Below are 23929 nucleotides of genomic sequence, written 5' to 3'. Positions count from 1 at the left end.
ATCTAGTTTTCAATTTAAACTTGATACTTTGGAAATTTAATTATAAGATGAACATCCTACTAAAGTTGTTGCCAGAAGTAGTCAAATGTAGTTATTTCATCCAGGACATGTTTCAAGCATATGTCATATCCATGTGTGATATGATACGTTTAATTTTTCAATGCTGCTAAATACTAGCTGTCATAAGCTTAAACATAGCCATCCTGAAGTAACTACTTTGACAATCTTTGGTGCCTACTAAAGTACATTTTAATCTTATAATTAATTTATCGTTTATGGAACATTGCACTCAGCAACAATTACTACTGTCATGCCTTAGATCTCAAGTGTCAAAGAGCTTTGATTGACATTATGTTGATACTCTATGGATATCAGAGTCAAGTATAGGAGTCTGCGTTATAATAGTCTCTGTCTATAGTTATAATCATGTACTTATTCTTGATCATAATCAATAATCTCAAAACATAAGTTGGGTTCATTCAATAAAAACGTAAATACTTTAATACTTTATTCTGAAATTGCAATGGAGATGAGTGTAGGACGATCCTTCATATTGGACAATGTTGGCTTGTATATTATGTCAGTTTGTGTTGCTGCAACATGTTTTGTTGAGTTTAAATTATATTCAATAACAATTTACAAGTTACAGTTGCAATAATGAATCACATGACATAATCGGATTATAATTGATGTTTTATATGTGTCTCTCGTTTATCAATATTTATTAATATTTATTATTATTTTAGATTTGTTATTCAAATCGTATTCTCTATACTTTACAGTCATATATTGATATTTAAGTCATATATTCCGTAATAGCAAAGCATAGTAGGTAGGTCATAGCAATTAGCACGGTGATTCTAGATTGAAATTCTCGGTTCAAATCCGACAGTTGAAAAGTGAAATGAGGTTTATGACATGCTTTAGGATAATTTTACCTAGACACTAAGGGCTGTGGTTCATTTATGATTGGAAAATATGCTCTATTGGTTAGCTCACTTCCTAAAGCTATTTGGTCATTATTTTCTACACTTGTCAAACAAATATCCCATTAGTGGAATATTACGATATGCAGAGTCTAACTATAAAGAAATTAAAAATTATGTTTCATCAACATAGAGACTTTATTAAGGGTCTTCAGCAATTTAAACATAGTTTAGTTTCAGAAATGCAATACATTGATTGTATTACCTCAACTTTTAATAATATTCATAAATGCAAACTAGGCCAATATATTTTCCTTTTGATTGAATTCTAAGAGAGGTTTCACATTAAGTTGATTATAAAGAAGAAATATATTACCATTCACTATTGCATGAATGTACACCAATATAGTCTATAATTCAATTAGTTGATGTTTCTGAGGTTTCTAATTTGCTACTAGTTTATTTATTTCAAAAACAATTATTCTCATCAAACATTTTTTATGAATATATCATACTGTACTTTTATTCTATTTAGTTTAGTTAGACCGTTAACTGAAAATGTACAAAAAAGAACGTTAAGGATATTATGGATACTCAAAAATATATACACCTCAAAAGATATACTTCCCCGAAGAAAAAAAAATTAAAACCCCATTTAAATAGGTTTTTTTCATTTTCCCCTTTCGAAAAATTTGTGAGGTACCTATTTTAAACCAGCATAAGCGTTCACTTTAACTAGCTACGTTTTGATATATTTCCAGAATAAAGAACAATGTTCCATATCTCTCTAATAAATCTTGTTGAGCTCTAAATTTCCGTTTCATATTTCAGAATTGTAAGTAAATTCTCGTCATATTTAAGACTTAAAATAATCCGTTTTTGTATCGTGGCCAAGACCACACAACGGTATGGTTGTTGTCAGTCCTTGCCAAATGTTTAGTTTATAATTGACCCACAGTTGCAACTAATATTCTAACATAGATACTTTGAATCAGGGTAAATGCAAACATTGAACACTTGACTTGAATATTCAAAGAAGAAAATAAAAATCAAACAGCTGTGATATTGTGTTTCATCAGGGTTGGCTCTGTTTCAATTTGACGACAAAAATAGATAAACATAAATAGAATCGTTGAATAATTATATTCGTTAGCGCCGTGGATATTGTTACAAAGTTACACGTTTAAAACGTGAATAAAGAATATTATATTACCTGTCTGACTTAACCTGTATATTCAAAGATTAGTATGTCATTAAATATTCTTTTCATGTGATAGCACAATGAAATGTATTTTTAAATAGAATTCGTCTTCCCAACTGAGTTTTCGAAATCCACACTTTTACTTTGAAAGTCTTTAGGAAAGTAAATGTTTGTAAAAAAAACGTTTTAATTGAAAAACGTAAAAAACGTTTTATATTGAGTTTGACATTCTGAACCCATTAAAGCGGAAAAGGTCAATTAAAAATATTTGTCGAGTCTTGCCCGGCGTATATGGTAATTATTATTTTTTTTTTTTGTAACACCATTTATATGTTTGCAATTTTGTAAACATTAACAGTATAAGACGAATGTAAACGTAACGAAAAGCAGGTCACAACCAAGTCTTAAAATGTTATCGTTCACATACACGCATAAAACTGGGTACGTGGTTCGTATTTAAAACGGCGTGTTCATTGATTTTCATCAAGCATACCAACCACAAATGGAACTTAATTATATATTATTTTTACTGACTGGTACTCAACAATCTTATTTGTAATAGGTTTTTTGGCCTGGAATTATTTTTACACATTACTTCAGTATATACCTAGATGGGTTTTGCACTATCTAGATAAAAAATATTTGTAATTGGTGGGATTTGAACCCGGGACCTCTGGTACCAAGGGCCATGCACTTAACCTAGACCAGCTCACATCCTTTTGAAGATGAATCATCTTAAATGAATTATATTTAAAAATCAGGTTGAAATCACTTCTCCAAAGAAATTATCTATTTAAAACATACACGAAACAGAAAAATATTTCACCTACGGAAAATCCTTAGAAATATTATTTAGTTTCTGATGTGTATTAATTGTTATACATACCGGAAGCTAGTCAGCAAGCTCCAAATTACTGTATCTGGAAAAAATAACAACGATAAATTACAAGAATTACACAAATTATAGACTAAAAATACAAATTTTGATAAAAAGCAACGTCCATACAAAAATTAAATACAGTTTTGTTTGTACACTTCGTGGAGTCCAGAGAGCACAGAATAGAAATTTCTATTCTGTGCTCTCTGGTGGAGTCATTAAGGGTTCAGTTACGTTTTCGTTTTATATGTTAGCCTATAAAAGTGTTCACAATATAAATTGTGTTTGCTGAATTATATATTTGTCTATGACGTTTGGCAATATGCACTGCCGTTGGCGCAAAAACTAGAACAGCTATCAAAATTAATTCTTGAGAATGTCTTTTGCCTTTTTACCTGGTCTAAACATGTAAATGTAATTATTAATACTTAGCAAATCAGTTTGGCGTACTATTTGGAGCAACATTTACAATTTTACTTCATTTGTCATGTAGACTAAATATATATACTACCACTATTTTTTAGAATTTTCTTAAATGTACAAACTCCCTTATAGTTCACTAATCTACAACATGCATAGCTTTAAGACTTATAATTATAGTTCCCACTTACGATATGTAAATTAAGAAACATTTTTGATCAACAATGAAATAAAATTAATAAAGATTAAGAAGGTGTTAGCCACAATGAATAAGCTATCATTCACAGAGGTCTACAGTTATCTATGACACAATGTAGAGTAGCCCTCATATCGTCGGACTTAACACAGTTATTGTTCAGTTTACAGACGACAGCCCAGGAACAATGGAACAGCTGTTCAGAGCTCAAAGAGCACTTAGGGTTGGAATTTCCTTGTCTATTTTGGTCAGACTAAGAAACATTGTGATCTGCATGGTTTTTTTTTATTTTAGTGAATTTAAAACGCTATAAACTATTAAATTACACAATCGTTTTGGGTTTCTTCCCCATTGTGATTTTATAAATAAATATTTTATTTTTATTTTTTGGAAACTGTCCCAAACCTGGTTTTAGTACTATCTTAATCGACCTTTTTTGGATAGAATTATTATATGGTAACACAATGACTAATGGTTTTGAAAGAACTTGAAATCGAACGAGATTTTTTTTAAGGTGAACGCGTAGGTTGGTGGCATTGAGTATTAGAAACTATTGCAGAAAAAAAAACTTTATATAGTATCAAAACAGTTGCGATAATCGACGATATTTTTGTTGTAAAACGTGTAGGTTGGTGGCACTGAGTATTGGAAACTAGAACACTTTATATAGTGTCTAAACAGTTGCGATAATCAACGATAGTTTTGCTTCTAAACGCGTAGGTTGGTGGCACTGAGTATTAGAAACTAGAGCACTATATATAGTGTGTAAACAGTTGCGATAATCAACGATATTTTTGTTGCAAATCGCGTAGGTTGGTGGCACTGAGTATTGGAAACTAGAGCAGAAAAACACTTTATATAGTGCGTAAACGTTCAAGTTTTTATGCAAAGCACGTAGGTTGGTAGCACTGGACAGAGTGCGTGATCGTCGGTTGTTGTAAGTGATACGCGATCAGCGTCATAATCACACACGTGTTACCAGCTGGGCGACATATTTATGGCTTTGTAAACATTCAAAGTCACTTACAAGATTATGGCAACGGTGATAGAGAAATTATCGTGCAAAACGCAAATGTGCGATGTTAAACGTGTGGTTTGTTTAAGCTGTTTAATGGGTTTAAAAGTCTCATGAATTTAAAAAGTTACTCTTAATAATGTGAAGAGTTTTTAAAGGGTTTGGTTGAATTATCAAAATCATGTCTACCGAGTTGACCTGTTTGTAAATAGTGTGTGCAAAACAATAAGATGATTTTCTATAAAAATGTTGTACTAAAATATAAAAGTTTTGAAAATACCTAAAGCAAAATATAACTGAGTAAAAAATAATTCCCTTATGCTTATAACTATACAACGAATTAAATTCAAAATCGTAATATAAAAAAAGTATGTAAGCAACACAATATTTATTTATTTTTTTTTTGGTTTGTTACTTTATGATAACATTGCCTTAGTGGGTAAAAATCTGTCTAGAGCAATAGAACATAATATAGATACATAAATACCATTTTTTAATGCGTATCAATAACTTTAAGGTCAATTTAAATGTATTTTGAATGACATAATATTCCGTACGTAATTCATACTATTATCATTGATTTTCGGATACTGAAGTATACATCCCATCTATAAAATCAGCTTTCACCAATTTATATTTAAAAGACATTGTTCTGTGATCTGGTCACAGATTGAATTACACATAAAACTAAATATCAAATTTTGTACATATAAAATTCTCTAAATTTCGTACCTTTTTATGAGATAGTTGAGATGACATAAAAGCTGCTATAGCATACAATAAGTAAACTTATCATTTTGAATTCGTTTAAAAGTATGAATGAGTAACAAAATTAAGTATTTGAAACAGCACAATCTGTCGGTAGCTCTCATCAACTATGTCCATTACGACTTAAAATTCAGTTTGATTTAAAGTATAAAAATAATGTTTTACCTTAGCACAGAATGATGCTAAAATCACACTTTCAATATTACGGAATATGGCTTGCCTTTGCTATTAAAAATTTATATCTAGTATAATATGAACATAAACAAACATCTATCGTGCAGTGCCAATGTCAATGTTGTAGCTATCGCATTGTAGCAGGCCAAGGTCGGTAGGCGTGCCTTATCACCGTTATCTAAACTAGCTTAGTCGGGGAAGCGTACTTCCGAAAGCGTCAATCGATCCCCAACTGTTTTGGTGTTACCTAGGGTAATGTTTGTTTGCGTTACATGAAAGTATACTCAAAGTTGTTATCGATGTTGTTTATGCAATACATTGTTTCATGTGAATTGATAGACTTTTCACATGAGGATTAAGTATGGGTGTTTGTTTTTAAACGGTTTTGTGGGAACTGTAATTGGAAAATTTCTTATGTATAAATTGAGATTATTAAAAAAATCAAATACAAATTATATGTTTATTATATAACATTGGACGATTTTTTCGGAAATGTCCAATGAAATAATGGATTTACAAGTACAAAACAATGTTTTAAAGTATTATTCTTTATTATTCTAAGTGCAAAACAATTATAATTACTAGTTCTAAGGCGGTTTGTTGCAGGCACTTGCAAAAGCATTGGGCAGGATTATAATTATAATCTCACTTTATTCTACACTCATCTTTCACTCATATTTGGGTATTTGCGCACCTAGATGGCGTCCCTACCTCAATTAATTAAAAATAGATAATTAACAATTGACTAATATTTCATAAACTTCATAAAATATATTATGTTAAATTGAAAGCTCTTCCAGAGACTTTTCAGTTGTCTTTTGGGATTTCCTAAAAATATACGAGCTTAAAAACGACTAGGCTTGTGGCACCCAAATTGTAAATTTACGAACTCATTAAATTGATCAAACGAAATGTTGTATTGATCAGCTGTTGAATAATAGGTTTATTTATAAGGTATATCATGGATCTCTAAAACTAGCAAACTTAAATTCTTTCAATTTATTTTTCATAGATCTAAAATCAAGTTTCACAAAATCAAACAACATATTTGGAAGGTGCTTCATCATAAAAATGAACTTTTAAAGATGAGTACACCCAAACGAACTGGAAACTTAACAGGTGATGATAAAAGTAAAAGTATTAAAAATAGCGCCATTCCGCTCTCGAAGTGATTGAAGTATTGCCCTTAGTGTGATGGAAGCTTCAGCATAATAACGAGGTGACCTTGACCTTGACTGTGACCCCGAGTGTGACCTTGAGGTCAGATTGTAACGACCCAGGATGTCAACACCTTAGTCGATAACCGAGACTAATTTGGTGTATTGTTGCTGCTATTGACAGGAGCAAGCATGAGCTGTTTTTAACAGATTTTCGTAAACATTTACATATTTTGGCTCCTTGTTTTTGCATGTGGCAAATTAAGTTTGATTTATTGGATTTTTAAAGCTGCATGGATGATATAACTAGGTTTACTTTTCATAAGTTGATGAATGGTATTGAAGAGAGAAATCGTTAAATATTATTCATTTTTGCTGATCCAAATAATAAATTAAAAGATACAGTTTTGTATATCTAGGGATTAAAGGGAACAATAGCACCAACAAGTTTGTAATGGAGTAAAAAAAAAAGAAAAAAAAAAACAATATCCTTGCAAATTTAAAATTTCTTAAACACGTCGAAGAGAATCCCGATTTAAATAACATTAGATGCAACGAGTACTTTGATTTGCTACTACAGGAAATGTAATAATGTATTTTAGCCAAATAATAATTGTGTAGAATAATAATGTTATAATATTGTTTGTCAAATGCCATCAATGAATGTCATCAAACAAGCAAACCACAAGAGTATGCATATCATCCGTAAGATAATCAATAAATATCTAAAGCAAATAACGTTTTAGAAAGTGAAAATCTGTAACATGTAATTATTAATTTCTTAAATAGTCTTGGATACCTAATAATTTGTAATTACTTAAGAATATGTGCTCGTTGCGGTTTTAATTTATTATTGATAGCACTATTTTTATTCCTTACGTAATTTTGAATTGTATAATAAATTTCTAGGTTATTTACTGTTTTGCTCAACGACAAAATTCAGTACAAACTAATTTTACACCGAAATCATGAAATGTTCATTGCGTCTGTTTTCACTCTATACGCAAGATAACTTTATCCATGATATCAACAATATTGGAACTAGCTTCTCTCAATATTGCTTTCGCTTGGCTACGATTTGCATTGAATAGTATAACATTATTCTCAACATAAAAATGTCGATGCGTTACGTTTAGGTGTCGTTATATAAAAATATTTGTAAAACGTAAATTTAAAATTTCTAATATTTTGTACGTTTTGATTTACTTTAATGACACATTTCCCCATGGATATTTCCTTAAAATATTGGTGTGGGTACCCCTGATTCTGATGAGATATACGTATAATATTATCTTAAGACTGATATAAACAGACATATTAAATTAAGAAAAGGTGTATATTCTCCTCTATATTAACCTAAACCATTTTTAATATCCATATCCGCTCAATTTTTACGTTTTTAAAGTGCCTACTGATTTAGTAACAGGTTAAACTCAATTATTGATTTGACTTTATATAATCTTGAGATTTCAAGATGTTAAGAAAATACTAGTCCATTTCTAATAGGCCTAAAACAATAGGATCACATGAAAAGATCGCAGTTGGTAAATGAGGCAAAATACATTTATGCGTTTCGATGGAAGTATAAGTAATTAAATAATGATTACGAAATAATTAATATTCAAATTGATATCTTTTGATAGCTTAGATTTACCGTTTAGCCACATGATTTTAATATTATCTTGCTTAAAAACGTATTGGATTGACTACGACTTTAGTAAACCACTTCACGTATTTCATAGAAACGGGAAAGATCGTCCAATATAAGTAGGGATTATACCAAAGATAACATAGAATATTCAACGAAATCGGTTTTCATCGGGTATTCGATAGGTTTACACGATGAAATCGCCAATATTCTAGGTCCGAGAAGCTAAAATTGTACGTTTTCCTACTTACATTTTTTTATTGAATTGTTTGAAATTGCAACTGTTTTCCTTTTCAATTATTTTGGTTAATTTTTTTCTGAATATTTCAAAAGGGGGTTTTCCGAATGAAACCAATATAATTTATAGAATTTGATACTCTGGATCAGGCAAAATTGATTAAAAAATAACACTATAAATTTATGGAGAAAGAATATTGTAAATTATTAATAAAATAGATACTAATATACCCCTTGTTGTAAGCAGGCTAAAATACAGTAACTGTATTCTTTAATAGTAAATCATATTAAGAAATAACAGTAATTGATACATATATGTTTTCCCTACATGAGTTTTAACTATATATTTAACAAAATTTAGGCGTGTCTAGTAGTTTTAAAGCAGCACCTCACATACATAAAATTATACCTTATTGATTTTTGTGCATTGCTGTTGTATGAATTTTATCACGAATAAATATAAGTCAATACAAAACTATTTTAAGATTTAATGAAGCAATATCGAAATCACTGTTAATAAAAAATAAATTTAAGTACAGAAAACTCTGGAAAGTGTAGCTAACAGCCTAGTATTTGGGAAAGCATGATTGAAAATTTTTTCCCAGAAAAATATATTTCAATATGCAAAGTTATAAGGCGGATGGTACCAAAAATTCCCAAAAGTTGTATAGAACAGGATTTTCTATTTTTAGCTATTAAATCACCTCCGACCATCAGTTGGTTTTTTCTCAAAGTAGTTACTGATGATGAAATGGATAACGCAATAGCGAGAAATATTAAGATAACAATTCTCAGCAAACCTTGATAAGTCAAATCATAACAATTTTACAAGGCGGGTTTTATGATGCGTTCTTCTTTAACTCGATAGCTCATTAACACAAGTTTAACCTTTAAAGCATGAGTTTAAAAACTACCATGGTAAATACAATTTGAAATAAAAATATAACATGCCATTTCCAGCTATGCCATGGTGAAATTTTCTAATAGAATGATTATAATTGAAAATTTAGTATTTATGGAAATAAAAATTTTTATTTGAGCTATTCGTTCCTGTATAATTAAAGTTTACTATAAATATAATAAATTTGATATGAATACTTACAATTTCACTTTCTGATACTGTGCTCAGTATATGTGCTCTCTTATATGCTAGTAATAATGTTGTAAAAATTCATAAATGTTCAACACAAAATGCATCAATGTCAGAAACAGTGAGTAAAATAATCAGTGTAATTTAAATCACCACACAAGGACCTACCAAGCATACGAAAATCTATATAAGTCACAAATAATTGAAATTTTAGAAAACACAATTTCTTTCAAAACTATCTCCAACTATTCTTGAACATTTAAAGTTTACTAATGAAAAGATAAATTGTAACAAAACCTGAACAATCCATCTTGTGCTTCTTAATAAGAAATGATTCAGTAAAATATTTAAAGTCCACAAACAACGGATAATATTCCAAACATTATTCTAATAGCTTCAATGCTTCAACACTACAATCAATAAAGCATTCCTTAAGCTATAAATTACTGATGATTGTGTGTTGATATTGAATTCTTGTGTAATTAACATCTCAAGGCGGCTGTGGCGGAAGTCCATCTTCTACAGACAGACAGACAGACAGGCGATTGTCTTATTAGTGTCTGATGGCTCATTATCTATACTCAATGTCTTTAGGTGGAGGTCAACATAGGCATGCAGCATTACATTGTAATGGAACTGATCATAGAAGTTGTCCTTTCATCAGATATGTTTATGTAGATAAAAGAAATGTTTTTTTTAAGTATAATGGTTTTTGACCCAATAATGCAAAGTAATAGATAAAACGTAATTATAACCAGAGACAAAAATTCGTTTAGTCTATGATATAAATTAGCTGAATACAAAATTAAATCTCTATTACACTTATTTTGTCAGAAAATTATTTTATGTATTCGATCGAAATAAAGTAAAAAAGTCAAATAGTTTACGTTTGAACCTACTTAAATGATAACGCATCATTAAAATTACTAAAAGAGTCTAAAAAACTGCTGATTAAACTTCGGAAACTAACATACAGGTAAACGTATATTTAAAATTAAATTATTTCAAAAACATTCCTTGAGACTAATTATCCAATTATATATTTAGATAAGTACATTATTAAAGGTTTGAGGACCTTATAAGGCCTTAAAAACGAAAAAAGAAACCGGACAAATGCCACTTAATTATAAACCATTTACATACATAGGGTTATTACTTATTATTTCTAACAATTCATTACTTTTAGCTATTTAATTGTTTTAGAATGAAACTAAATAAATTATGATGATGAATTCCGAAGCTTGAAAACCTCTTAGCTGCAGAATTATTCCAACGAATCTTGTTGAGTGTTTGGCTTCAAAAGTCTACAAACACTCTGAGCAGTTCTCTTTACATTTTGTCTTGTTTATATAACTTTTACCGTCTTTAAATATTTTATTTCGATTACAATGGACTATATTATACTAAATTTTTACACAGGTAAATATGTGTGGTATCCATATAAATTATTGTAACTAGTAACATTTATCCAGAAATTAACTAAATAACCTCTTGATCAGCATCGAGGTTAAATTACCTGAAAGGACCAAAATACGTCAAATAACACTTGTAATAATATATTTTCACCACACTATGATGTTTTTGGCTGTATTACATACGTTAATTGGTGGCTGAAAGTTACGTTTTGCTGGCCATGCCAGCTGTCGCCAATTTGGGGACCGAGCAGGTTTTTACAGGCCGGGGCCGCAAAATCAGCTGTCCGCTTACTAACTTAAAACATGAATGCGTTTTAAATACACAATCAAAATCCATAGCATTGCAATATAGAATTGTGTTATTGTCACCGTTGCCTAGCAACTATTTATTTTTATTTTTGCTGATTCCTCAAATTATTTCTTCACATAACCTTAAAGTTGTAGTTGTGTTGACGATCAGTGTGCATTATTATATTGGTGAATAGTGGTAATAGGGTATAGTGTGGTGAAAAATAGCGTTCGTACCACGGACCGAAATGGTTTTGCAGCTCTCGATCGATTTAAGTTCTCGACTTCGTCTCGAACTTAAAAACTATCTCGAGCCGGCAAGACCTCTTTTTCGGCCCTAGGTACGAAATATACTATTACACTTACAATGTCTACTCACAAGACGGTAAATAAATATAAGAGAGAAGTGGTGATCGATTTGGACACTCCAATAAAAATCTATCTTTACCTACCATCTTTTATACGTATTTACCGTCTTGTGAATAACAATATAAGTGTAAAAATATTATTACAAGTGTTATTTGACAAATTGTTGTACTTTCAGGAAAAAACTATTTTTTGTGAATTTTTGAAGCAGTTGTGTTATTTCTAAATCTATTCCAGCTAATATACTTTGTCTTATCAATTACAGGACGTTAACAAATTTAATTTACAAGAAGATATGCAATCATCCTGTATAATATTACAAGGAGCTTGATGCTGAAGAATATTACCAACATTTATAACTGAGCTTAAGAAAATCTTGTTAAAATTCTCGGCTATCACCCTGAGTTATTAACAAGAAAATGTCTTGGCCAGTAACGTCCTGGCATTAACTATACAAATTACAGTCATTGGTTTAATTGTGTCTTTACCAAGCCCAAGAAAATTGATCCAACGGGATGTAAAAAATGTGTTTAATATTCCTTAAGCTTGGTTTATGTTTAATTCTCTGCCAAATTCTTCGATAATAACTTTATATTGAAAAAATCTGCCAGTTCAAAGAGAAATAAATATAAAGTCGAACCTAAGGAGTCATGATTAATATATGATAAAACAAATTTCAAAGCATTAGTTTCTAGCTTATTCTTCTTAATTGTGTATTATGGAAGTATAAATTAAAATACTTATGTTTTCACTATGTAGAATATTACTACGTACTGTACTCGTTAAAACATAGATTTGTATAAAAATAAGAAAAAATATTTTACATAAAATAACAGTTTTTTATGAAATATTTTTTACATAATACAATGGTATTTCCTTACTGCTAACAACAATAAAATATAAAAATTTAAACAAAACTATACATGTTATGAACTTAGTGAGATGCTAACAACAACACTGGTTTGTTGTTATAAGGCAATAAAATGAGTCGAATTATATTTTCTAGGGTAGGTCTCATCCACCCTGATGACTATTTTTTAGACGCTAGGTAATAGCTTGGGATAGTTTTTCACATTGCATCAAGCTAGACTTGATTGCGGGCAATATAACTTCAATAAAATATATCGTTGATTTGGTGGGATTTGAACCCAGGACTTTAGGGACCGAAGTCCCACGGTACCTAGGCACCAGCTCACTACCAGGCCTGTATACGTATTACGACTATAATAAACATATAGCAAACAAATTAAAATACAGTTTATTAACGTAAAAAACCCAAACTTGGGAAAGTAGGTAAACAAAGTGGGCGTACATAGAAAACTTTTATCTAAAATTGTCTCATCACTATACTGTTATTTCTTCCACTCATAAGAAATTCTGATACCCAGAAAGCAGAATGTGTGTCTTACTATTTAGACCTACAGATGCGACTGAAACTGTACTAAATAATATTTTTCACAATAAACCCTGTCCTTAATGCCTTTTTATGTTTGTATCATTCAGAGAGAAAACCAAAATCAAAAATGAAATACGAAACTTATAAACAGAATAAACAAAAACATCCGATCAGATTTCTCAGTGGGGAAGTATTTTTATCTCTGTTTTCCAACTTGAAAGAAGGTGCCTTCCAGTCTAATCGCTACTTGATCGATGTTTTCTCCCGGTCTGACTCGCCTTCTCGATTAAACTTAGTCAGTTAACACGCAAGCTTTATGTGCCTTTCACCTAGATTGACTACTTTATACCTTAGCTTCCTATGATACACTTTTAAACAGAATATTCTGTTGAAAATGCAAATTAATTGATGCTATAGTTAAGATAAAGTAATAGGAAAATCATTAATTTTGTTGCTTATGAAAGATGACATCTTATTCTTTGTTTAAAGTTCATTGTTGGTGATGGTGAGTTAATATTGTTCAAAAATTTATTGAGGACATTTGCCATCACGATGGTAAAAAGCAATTTTTTGACTGCTACCCTTTGTAGTGTATTCCAACTTAGGTTGGGCGTTTGGGTATTGTTAGTTGTAATGTGTTAGTTAAGTTTTTTCACCCGAGGAGGGGACCAGATTCCAGATCCCGAAACGTAGTGTATTGTTTTTTACCATCGAGATGGAAAATGTCCAAAATACACCTTTAAAAACATGTCATTCTACCTGTGCAGTGGGTTGGGTACTATCACTGCATATTTCTTATACAATTCTTTTAATATTTTAGACAATTACAGTTTACCCTCATGTTATTTTATTGCTTAGTCTAGTTGGTTATTTCAGATACTTGGTTATGTGCTTTGTCCAAAGAAAGACGAGGGATGCAACTAAGATACTAAGATTTACCCATGTTAGGTCCTTGGTCCATTAGGAATTTAACACGTGAATCGGGAAATAATTCATCCGATAAGGGTTTTAGTGTTTCCCATGATCAGTATCGATGTTTTTCGCAATCTGTATCGATGTTTCCCAAGATCAGTATCTATGTTTCCCACGATCAGTATCTATGTTTCCCACGATCATTATCGATGTTTCCCACGATCAGTATCTATGTTTCCCACGATCAGTATCGATGTTCCCCACGATCAGTATCGATGTTTCCCGCGATCCGTATCAATGTATCCCACGATCAGTATCTATGTTCCTCACGATCCGTATCAATGTATCCCACGATCAGTATCTATGTTCCTCACGATCCGTATCAATGTATCCCACGATCAGTATCTATGTTCCTCACGATCCGTATCAATGTATCCCACGATCAGTATCTATGTTCCTCACGATCCGTATCAATGTATCCCACGATCAGTATCTATGTTCCTCACGATCCGTATCAATGTATCCCACGATCAGTATCTATGTTCCTCACGATCCGTATCAATGTATCCCACGATCAGTATCTATGTTCCTCACGATCCGTATCAATGTATCCCACGATCAGTATCTATGTTCCTCACGATCCGTATCAATGTATCCCACGATCAGTATCTATGTTCCTCACGATCCCCACATAAAAGAATTATTCATGAAAATATAATAAGAATATATTTCAATATATAAAAATTTCTCAAAATATAGTTAATATTTATAGTTGTACAAATATATAATTCCATTCTATATTCCTAATATAGTATAAATATACAAAGAAAATAGTTGGTATTATGTATAAATTTTATACTTTAGAACATATATTATAATGTATTTTAAATATAAATCGAATATAAGTTTATTATAAATTAATCGTATTTCTCATAATACATTTTGAATATATTTATTAAAATATATTTAAAGTGTATATTGTATGTTATATTTATAATATATCTTTGTAAATATATTTCATATAATATTTAAATATATTTTAAATATAGCTTAAGAGTATTCAACGTTTTACATTTATATTTTAAATGTATTTGTTCAATGTATTAAAAATATATTTTAACATTTACATTTCTAATACAAAATAGATTTATATTATAAATATATTCCACATATATATGCGGCCATATTGATTTAATTATGTTCAGTTGAGCAGTGTTGTGCCGGCGATAGGTGGGTGTAGGACTGCGTCCGTAGGTTATATGTTGTGGACTTAACAGATATATGCGTATCTACAGGATTTTCGCTGGAGAAATAAGAAAGAGTATGCATGAAAGTGTCTTGTGTTTAAATGTGTGTGTGATTATTAGGCCAGGCAACAAAAATTAGTGCTAATTTGGACCTAACCTCAAAAAATGAGTGTTAGTCATTTAGGTTACGGCCTAGTTGCACGATTCTAGCTTAGGGCAATATGCCTAATATGCGTATCTGTAGAATGTTTGCTTAAGAAACAAGAAAGAGTATAAGTGAAATTGTCTAGTGTTTAAATATGTGTAATTATTAGGCAAGTCAATAAAAATGAGTGCTAATTTGGACTAACCTCAAAACATGAGTGTTAGTAATTTGGATACGGCCTAGTTGCACGATTTTACGGTAAGTGGATCAACTGTTTATAAATTAGAATATATACGGTACATTTACCAATATAAAATAATTATTCAATCTATTTTTACAAACAGCATTCTAGCCTATTTTGTAAATATGTGCGCGAGTCTGAATTTTTACTACTATAGTAATGATATCAGACCGGCCTACATCCCGAATGAAGCAAATCTGTGTGATTAGTAAACCTAAAATACTTCGATAATACATTTGGATAAAGCTTCTCTCAATTAAAAGCATAACATTTGTCCATAAAAGAGCTGTCTAAGTAGTCCTAAATTATAGGCCTGGTTTTGTTCAACCCGCCGAATGTTAAGCGTCGTAAAAGCGACTCATAACACACCACCGCGGTGTTATGCGTCGCTTTTGCGACTCACAAACACTGTTTAAAAAGCTTTATATATTATTAATATATTTGAAATACATTATATTAAATATATTTTTAATATACTAGCCCTTTTCCATATTTAAAATATATTATAAAAACACATTTGAAATATATAATTTATATATAAATACCACAAATGAAATATAACTGAATATATTACTCGGTCCCATAATTTGCATATTTAAAATATATTGACAATATATATTAGCAAATATATAGCTTTATATTTCAAATATATATTTTTTTATATATTTTCAATATAAATTTTCTATGTGGGTCCGTATCAATGTATCCCACGATCAGTATCTATGTTCCTCACGATCCGTATCAATGTATCCCACGATCAGTATCTATGTTCCTCACGATCCGTATCAATGTATCCCACGATCAGTATCTATGTTCCTCACGATCCGTATCAATGTATCCCACGATCAGTATCTATGTTCCTCACGATCCGTATCAATGTATCCCACGATCAGTATCTATGTTCCTCACGATCCGTATCAATGTATCCCACGATCAGTATCTATGTTCCTCACGATCCGTATCAATGTATCCCACGATCAGTATCTATGTTCCTCACGATCCGTATCAATGTATCCCACGATCAGTATCTATGTTCCTCACGATCCGTATCAATGTATCCCACGATCAGTATCTATGTTCCTCACGATCCGTATCGATGTATCCCGCGAGAATGGTAAAACTAGTTTTAAATTTCCTATAAATGATTTATACATGGAATGTAAACCTAAATGTTATATATGTAATTAATTATGAATATTTTACACAATTTTTCAATAATTTAGAATAAAGATCTAGATGAAATCAGACTATTTACAAACCCACGCTATGCCTCTGGTGTAACAACATGTCAGAGTTTAATTATATACTTTTCATATGATATCTATTAGTAATTTTCAATATGTGTTTGTAAATATTATCATAAACGAAACAAAATAACTATCAATTTATTTACTATTGGAAACATCTATTTCAGGTTAATAAGCTGCATGGCGATAATAATGTATAATGAATGTGGCAATGATGTTGTTCGTAAAATAGAACAATATTCGTTTAGTTTTTGATACATGCATTAATTAATTTGCTTACATCCCTAGGGGTGGTAAATAACACACTAGAATTATATTTGCCAATCAATATTACTTAACATTTTAGAATTGTACATCAATATTTTACTTTTTCAAACCCAATGATTTAAATCTTTTTACTATTACTGTATTTATTGTGTATTACTTGAAGAGGTGTAAAGTACTTACTATAGTTCTCAATCGATAGTACACAAAAAAATCTAGCACACAAACCTTCATACGTATGTTTTGTGACTCAAAAGGGTAGCCTGGTATTATTAGTGCTGATTATACTTACACTGGATAAAATGTATCTATTTTTATTGAAATATATAAAAGTTAATTCCTCTGTATAATTTGTAATGCTCAACTAGAAGAAAAGTATAATGTAAATATTGAAAACCATAAACATCTGTCTTTACCTTATTTGAAATTATACATATTAACTAAACCATAAGTTAAGATAGACGTAGGGATATGACAGTATGTATGCCACTATTACTGAGGTGTATTATAATTTTTTTTTTATTTTAGAGCTTGTTTAAGTTGAATGTTTGTGTGTATTTTTTGTAACTTTCAATTAATGATCAAACCCCTGTTTGTAAATTGTTAAGTTGACTAGCCAATTGAAAAAAATAACATAAACAATACATAAATTTCAAATCCAAATGTATTAATGCTAGTTTTTTGACTAGACGGTCATTAAGTACAATATTGTTATTTACCAAAGTATTAGTTTCTGTTCCAAAATAACAACACAAGTAAATTATAAAAATATTTAAAATTAAACAAACTGACTAGCAAATCCGTTTAACCAATATTTGGCAAAAAGATCAAGGCAATTGGTAAATGAAAAGGGCTGTTTACGTTTCAAATTCACTCGCATTCAGTTTGGACACGTGTGAATGACAAAGCATTGGCAACCGCTCTTTGTAGTGGTTTGTTTGGTACCGATACCACTAGTTATAACTGGGCTCAAAGAGCTGTGCAGGTAAATGGCACCAATACATTTACATACTGTATACAGGGTGATCAACTCAAGGAGGCCACCATTGGGATATCGGAAACGGTAAGAATTAGAGAATACTTTAAATGGGGGACATTCCTTTATTTTTTGTGGCAGTTAAAAATATGATTTTAGTTTTTCAAAATTCAGCCGCCATTTTCCAAAATGGCGGCCAACTTTGAAATTTCTTACGGAACACCCTGTATTTTATCATGTTTTCGGATAGAACGTGCAATTTAAACACTTTTTTATTCTTGACATTTTTTCGATAAACCCACTCGTTTAGGAGTTACAGCCTATGGAAAAATGACTTCCGGTGTACATTTTACATCATGTAGCTCCAAAAAAAGTAGGTTTATAGCGAAAATGCGAAGAGTAAATAAGTCAAACAAGTCTTAAAATTGCATCCACATTCCAAAAAGTCCATAACATTCGTTAACAATATTAATTCTATTATTTAAAGATGGCGGCCATTTTCCAAAATGGCGGCAAACTTGAAAAGTGGAAAACTGTGTATTTTATGGTCTTAATGGAATGTGGATGCAATTTTAAGACTTGTTTGACTTATTTACTCTTCGCATTTTCGCTATAAACCTACTTTTTTTGGAGGTACATGATGTAAAATGTTCACCGGAAGTCATTTTTCCATAGGCTGTAACTCCTAAACGAGTGGGTTTATCGAAAAAATGTCAAGAATAAAAAAGTTTTTAAATTGCACGTTCTATCCGAAAACATGATAAAATACAGGGTGTTCCGTAAGAAATTTCAAAGTTGGCCGCCATTTTGGAAAATGGCGGCTGAATTTTGAAAAACTAAAATCATATTTTTAACTGCCACAAAAAATAAAGGAATGTCCCCCATTTAAAGTATTCTCTAATTCTTACCGTTTCCGATATCCCAATGGTGGCCTCCTTGAGTTGATCACCCTGTATATTACGTTAACATACTGATTGACAAGGGAACCAAACTTTTTATTGGTAAAGAAATGTTTAGTACAGGTATTTCGCATTCTTGGCAAATTAGGACAATTGTCACGATATGCAAAGTAACACATTTCCAACTTTGTCTAAATAATATTCTTGGGATACATTTTAGTAAAATAAAATTTCTACCTGGTGAAAATCTCTTCCACCTAGGAGACTGGTAGCTTTTTATTTGGTAGATAAAACATTGAATTGGACTCCATAACCATAAGATAGTAATTATAAGTCAGTGGTACTCTACAGGACATGAAATTGGTGTCTTAAGGACAAAAACCTCACTCTTTGACCTTTCCTTGCCCACATGATTGCAAAATTCTTCCATTTCAAAAGTACCCACTTATTATTTCCCCATCTGTATAGTTCACTCGTATTTGGATTTTTTACCTATTTCAAACAGCACGATACATTATATCAAGTTTTTATATCGATATAGTTTAAACTTTATTGGATACTGAAGAATACAATTGTACTCAATTGTACAATTGTACAATTGTACTTTATTGTAGTGTATACAATAATGTACCATAATGCATTTTTACGATATTTAGATTTGTGTTACAAAGAGTTGGCAATATGGCACTTTTCCCTCCACGTTTAACCACCGATCCAAAAGATTCCTTGGCCGGGTTTTATTTCACTCCCAAATGGTGTTATCATTTCAATTATTGCACCCCAAACGTTCCATAGACAATAGACATTCCACCTATAATGAACCAGCTGTACGCTAATTTTTTATTAAAAAATAACGTAGTTGTGTGAGCCAGTCACAGTATGCGCTAGTGTCTGAAATTATATTTTATTACTTATTTTTAGTTGCTGACCAGGCTGATGGTTCATAACAGTAGCTAGAACTCATCATAAGTCATTTCTTAAGTTTGACTTGGTAAAAAAGTGTGTGTATTCCACTGGATTTAGTAATTTAGATCAGCGCAATCTGTAGGTGGCTCACATAAACTTCGACGATTTTGGTAAAAACTCTGGCTACAAATTTAACATGGGGATGGAATGTCTTTGAACTGAAACAAAAACTATCCTGCAAATTTTGAAATGTTACTTTGTCACTTTGGACCACGTCGGAGTTTGCTACGTTTAGTCACGTCGCTTGTGAAAGGTTCTGCTGGAATATACGTGATCAGAAATCCAACAATCATTGAATATATTCCATAACGTTCTCTGCATAGTCCTGTAGAAATGTGTTCTGGCGGTTTTGTTGGAAGGATTAGATGTTTGATTGAGGTTGGTAGTAATCTTTTAAGGTTTATTAGATTACAATATAAAGGTTTAAATGTTTCCTAAATAGCTAGAGTTCTGTGACCATATTGAAATTTAAATTAAAATTTCTTAATTTGTAGTATGCCAATTTAAACGATTTGTATTGCAATAGTCTTTGGTAGGATTTAAAAATAAATATACATATTTCAGGATGTCCTCTGCCATAAACAAGTAAAACTATTCTACAAAGTCTTCTATGAAACAAATTTTCGTACAATTTAAAACAACTTAAACACTACTAAAATTATCTATGTTAACTATTATGACAAAAACAATTTGTTATAAGTTGTTTTTTTGAGTCATAATTTAACAGTAAAATACCCGCTGTGTTATTTTTATCAAATTTGAAGGATAAATATTTAAAATTTAGGTAGTGAAAATACCTCTCAACATTGTTGGAGCTAGACACGAAACCACATCAAAACATTCTTGTGGTTTTCCTGTAGCTTGCGAATACTAGCTGAAGTTTCTAAAGTAATTTGTAAAGGTTGTTTTCCAGCAGTTTTGTGAAGTTCACAGAAGTGGCTTTTCAATAAAAACCACGCAGATTTTTGAAGTATGTATACATTAAGTATTTTCCCTGTCAGTGAAAAATATTTCTATATTAATTTATTATATGAGTTTAAAAAAAACCTTTGTTGACGTAGTGAAATGGATTAGTGTGATTAATTTAGGTCAAATACATATAAGTTGGAACAGAAATAATACACATTATTAAGTTTTAAGTTACTATTTTTAATATAACTGTTAGAAAGAGATATATCTTTACAAACCTGTGTATTGCAACAATTACAAAATGTCAGACCACATTTGGTTTAAATCTTTAATCAATCAAGGCGATTGATAATACACAGTAATCCAAGTAAACTTCCGCACTTCACATCTTTTAAGAATACTTAGGCCCGGTTTCCCCAACTCATTTAAACTTAGTTTTAAGTTAAACGGCGATTTAAACGTAGTTTAACTTTGATTTGTGTTTCCCCAAATTTAAACTAGGTATTAATCTAAGTTCAAACTAAACCACCTCTCGACTTGGTTTAACTACTGGGGATAAAATAAACTGAGTTCAAATTAGTAAATTACAACAGTAACATAACCTCAAATCAAAACAAAAAGTAGGTGTTAAAACAATAATAATTGAAGCAACTACAATTCATTTGGACGAAAATAGGCTTGGTTTAGGGCTAGCTTATAAGTTAAGTTTTATTTATAATTTATTGAGTTTTTTTTTGTACATTTGATTTTATTTCAACTTAGGCTACTGTTAATTGCAGTATTTGACCCTTTGAATTTGAAGTATTTGAAGTAATAGACATTTTCGAAGATGAAGATTATGACACTTTAGTACCTAGAACAAGAGGGCCTACTAAAATAAGGGACAGAATTGACCATTTCAATAAATGGAATGAATCTGAATTTGACAACAACTTATAATAACTTGATAACCTAACCTTAAACAGTGATGCTATTCATTCGCACTTTGCTGTTCTACTGAGTTTTAGCGCAGCGTTGTGGTGGTTGTAGGAAACACTAGCCCAAAGCCCACCGAAGATTCCTTACAAATACACATTCAGGATTGCCAACCGCTCGAATTGCCGTTTATCTTAAACGAAGCCAGTAAAATGTTGGAGAAACCGAACACACATTTTAAACGGAGTTTAAAAATAAACTAGTTTATTATAAACGTAGTTTACACCATTTTGGGGAAACCGGGCCTTAGAGGCTAGCGGCCATCTTGGATAGTTTTAAACAGCTGCTGAAGAGTTATTTTTGCCCAACATTTTTTTTTCAAACGCCTAAGTGATTATAATTTCTATTATACTGTGGGATTAGAAATTTTCTTTGCAGTTTTTAATTGTTCTCCAAGGGAGTCCATGGAAGCTAACTGCCATCTTGGCCTTGCTTGCCCTAAGAGCAATGTTATTTTTTTTAATTTCACACAGTCGCTAAAGAGTTATTTACCATCTCACAATATTTGTTTGAACACCAGAGTGATTTTAATTTAAATATCTGGTATAGTGTGGGATTAGAAATGTTCTTTGTAGTTCTTTAATTGTTTTACGAGTTAGAACGTCTAGGCTCCTTGGACTTTTAAGCTGTTACTGTTGTTAGGTTTAACTGAAATAATAATGTCAACATGCTTAAAATGTTATTAAAATATTTGAATATTTCATTTTTATACCTTCGCTACACCTGAACATATACATATCTACAAAGGTCCCAAAAGTTGTTACGATAAATCTATAATTTGTTTCAAGATTTATGTACTAAACAATAACTACCACTAAACTGCCGAGATTTTGTTAAAATTTCCTCCTTAGTGAAGTAAAAAATCTACATCGGCCTTTCATATAAATTAATTTAAAATTACGCTGTTTTCTACTAAGTGGGCTGGTACGGTTGGATCACATAGTACTACCTAGATTAAGCATTATATTACTTCATCCATGGTACTACGTAACAATCGAAATGCCTACTCGTTTTTAAAAGTGCTTATATAACATTTCCCTGATTTCAGCTGTTACAAGAAGTCGGTCTAAAGAGCTGATCCTAGGACTTCAATATAGCTAGATAGGTCATATCTCCTCATCATAATTCTTTTTTAATTAAACTCTGTTTTAATTAACGTCATATAGTATGTCGGCAAAGTTTAAGCGTATTGAGAGGAAGGTGTCCTGGATTCCCTTTAAGATATGAGCTGATCAGCTGTAGGCTGTTGTCTCGAAATTGGGGTTAGGTGTAGGGGGTGGATTCATTCCCCCAAATCACCTATATTTTATGATCACAGAATAGTATACCGGTTAGGACCTTTGAATAGATAACTAAGCCATATCTTTACATTGCCTTACTCTACAGTAATTTTTTGTGTAAATCCTACACCAATTATAAATTCAACTAATTCATGTAAAAAGTAACGAAACATTAAACTAAATAAAGCTACTTGTTTGATTTAATGAAAGGGTGAAGCAATCAGTGTAAGTGAAGGAAGTAGAATATCACAAGCCTGTGTAAACGGTGGTTCCAGTCTTTGAACCTCTGAACTCTGGTTGAGCACTGAGCAGAGCTTGTCAAAGAACATCACTAGTGGTTCTACAAGTTTCAATCTCCTTTCATTCTGCTTATCCACGGCTATCTAACATCAAGTGAAAGGGAGGCCAACGCACTAAAGTCTACATAATGGGGAAATATATGTGAAATTAATTATTTAAATGTTCAGTAGGATATATTTTGTGACTCTTAAAAATGTTAGTTACTTTATTTTTGGTGTATTTCAAGACTTACAGTAATTTCACGTATTGGAAATGGTATAGGCTTGGGATTGAATTTGGGTTTGGGTTGGGATTTAGGGGGAGGGGTTCGGGAGGTTTTGGGGGGCGCGTTAAGGGTATTGGTTTATTATGTATGTGGTATAGTATATGTAGGTGGTTGTAAGGTGGTAGTTTT

The 23929-nt window shown here is 31.2% G+C and overlaps 1 protein-coding gene across 8 annotated transcripts in view; it reads right to left on the bottom strand.

Moving 5' to 3' along the window:
• The window catches only part of LOC128993315 (octopamine receptor beta-2R-like), a 273858-nt gene that overhangs the window by 224648 nt on the left and 25281 nt on the right, over positions 1–23929 (bottom strand). For 5 of the 8 annotated variants that reach the window (XM_054417152.1, XM_054417161.1, XM_054417135.1 and 2 more), the window contains exon 2: positions 3014–3047. The exons of the other annotated variants lie outside the window; for them this stretch is intronic. The gene's annotated coding sequence lies outside the window, so the exon portion shown is untranslated. The remainder of the gene's footprint in view (positions 1–3013; positions 3048–23929) is intronic. 8 annotated transcript variants of the gene reach the window in all.

This window comes from Macrosteles quadrilineatus, unplaced genomic scaffold (genome assembly GCF_028750875.1).
Source record: "Macrosteles quadrilineatus isolate MER2022 unplaced genomic scaffold, UCM_ALF_1.0 Scaffold_1__1_contigs__length_201487025, whole genome shotgun sequence".
NCBI lineage: Eukaryota > Metazoa > Arthropoda > Insecta > Hemiptera > Cicadellidae > Macrosteles > Macrosteles quadrilineatus.
This window is presented reverse-complemented; position numbering and strand designations above follow the sequence as displayed.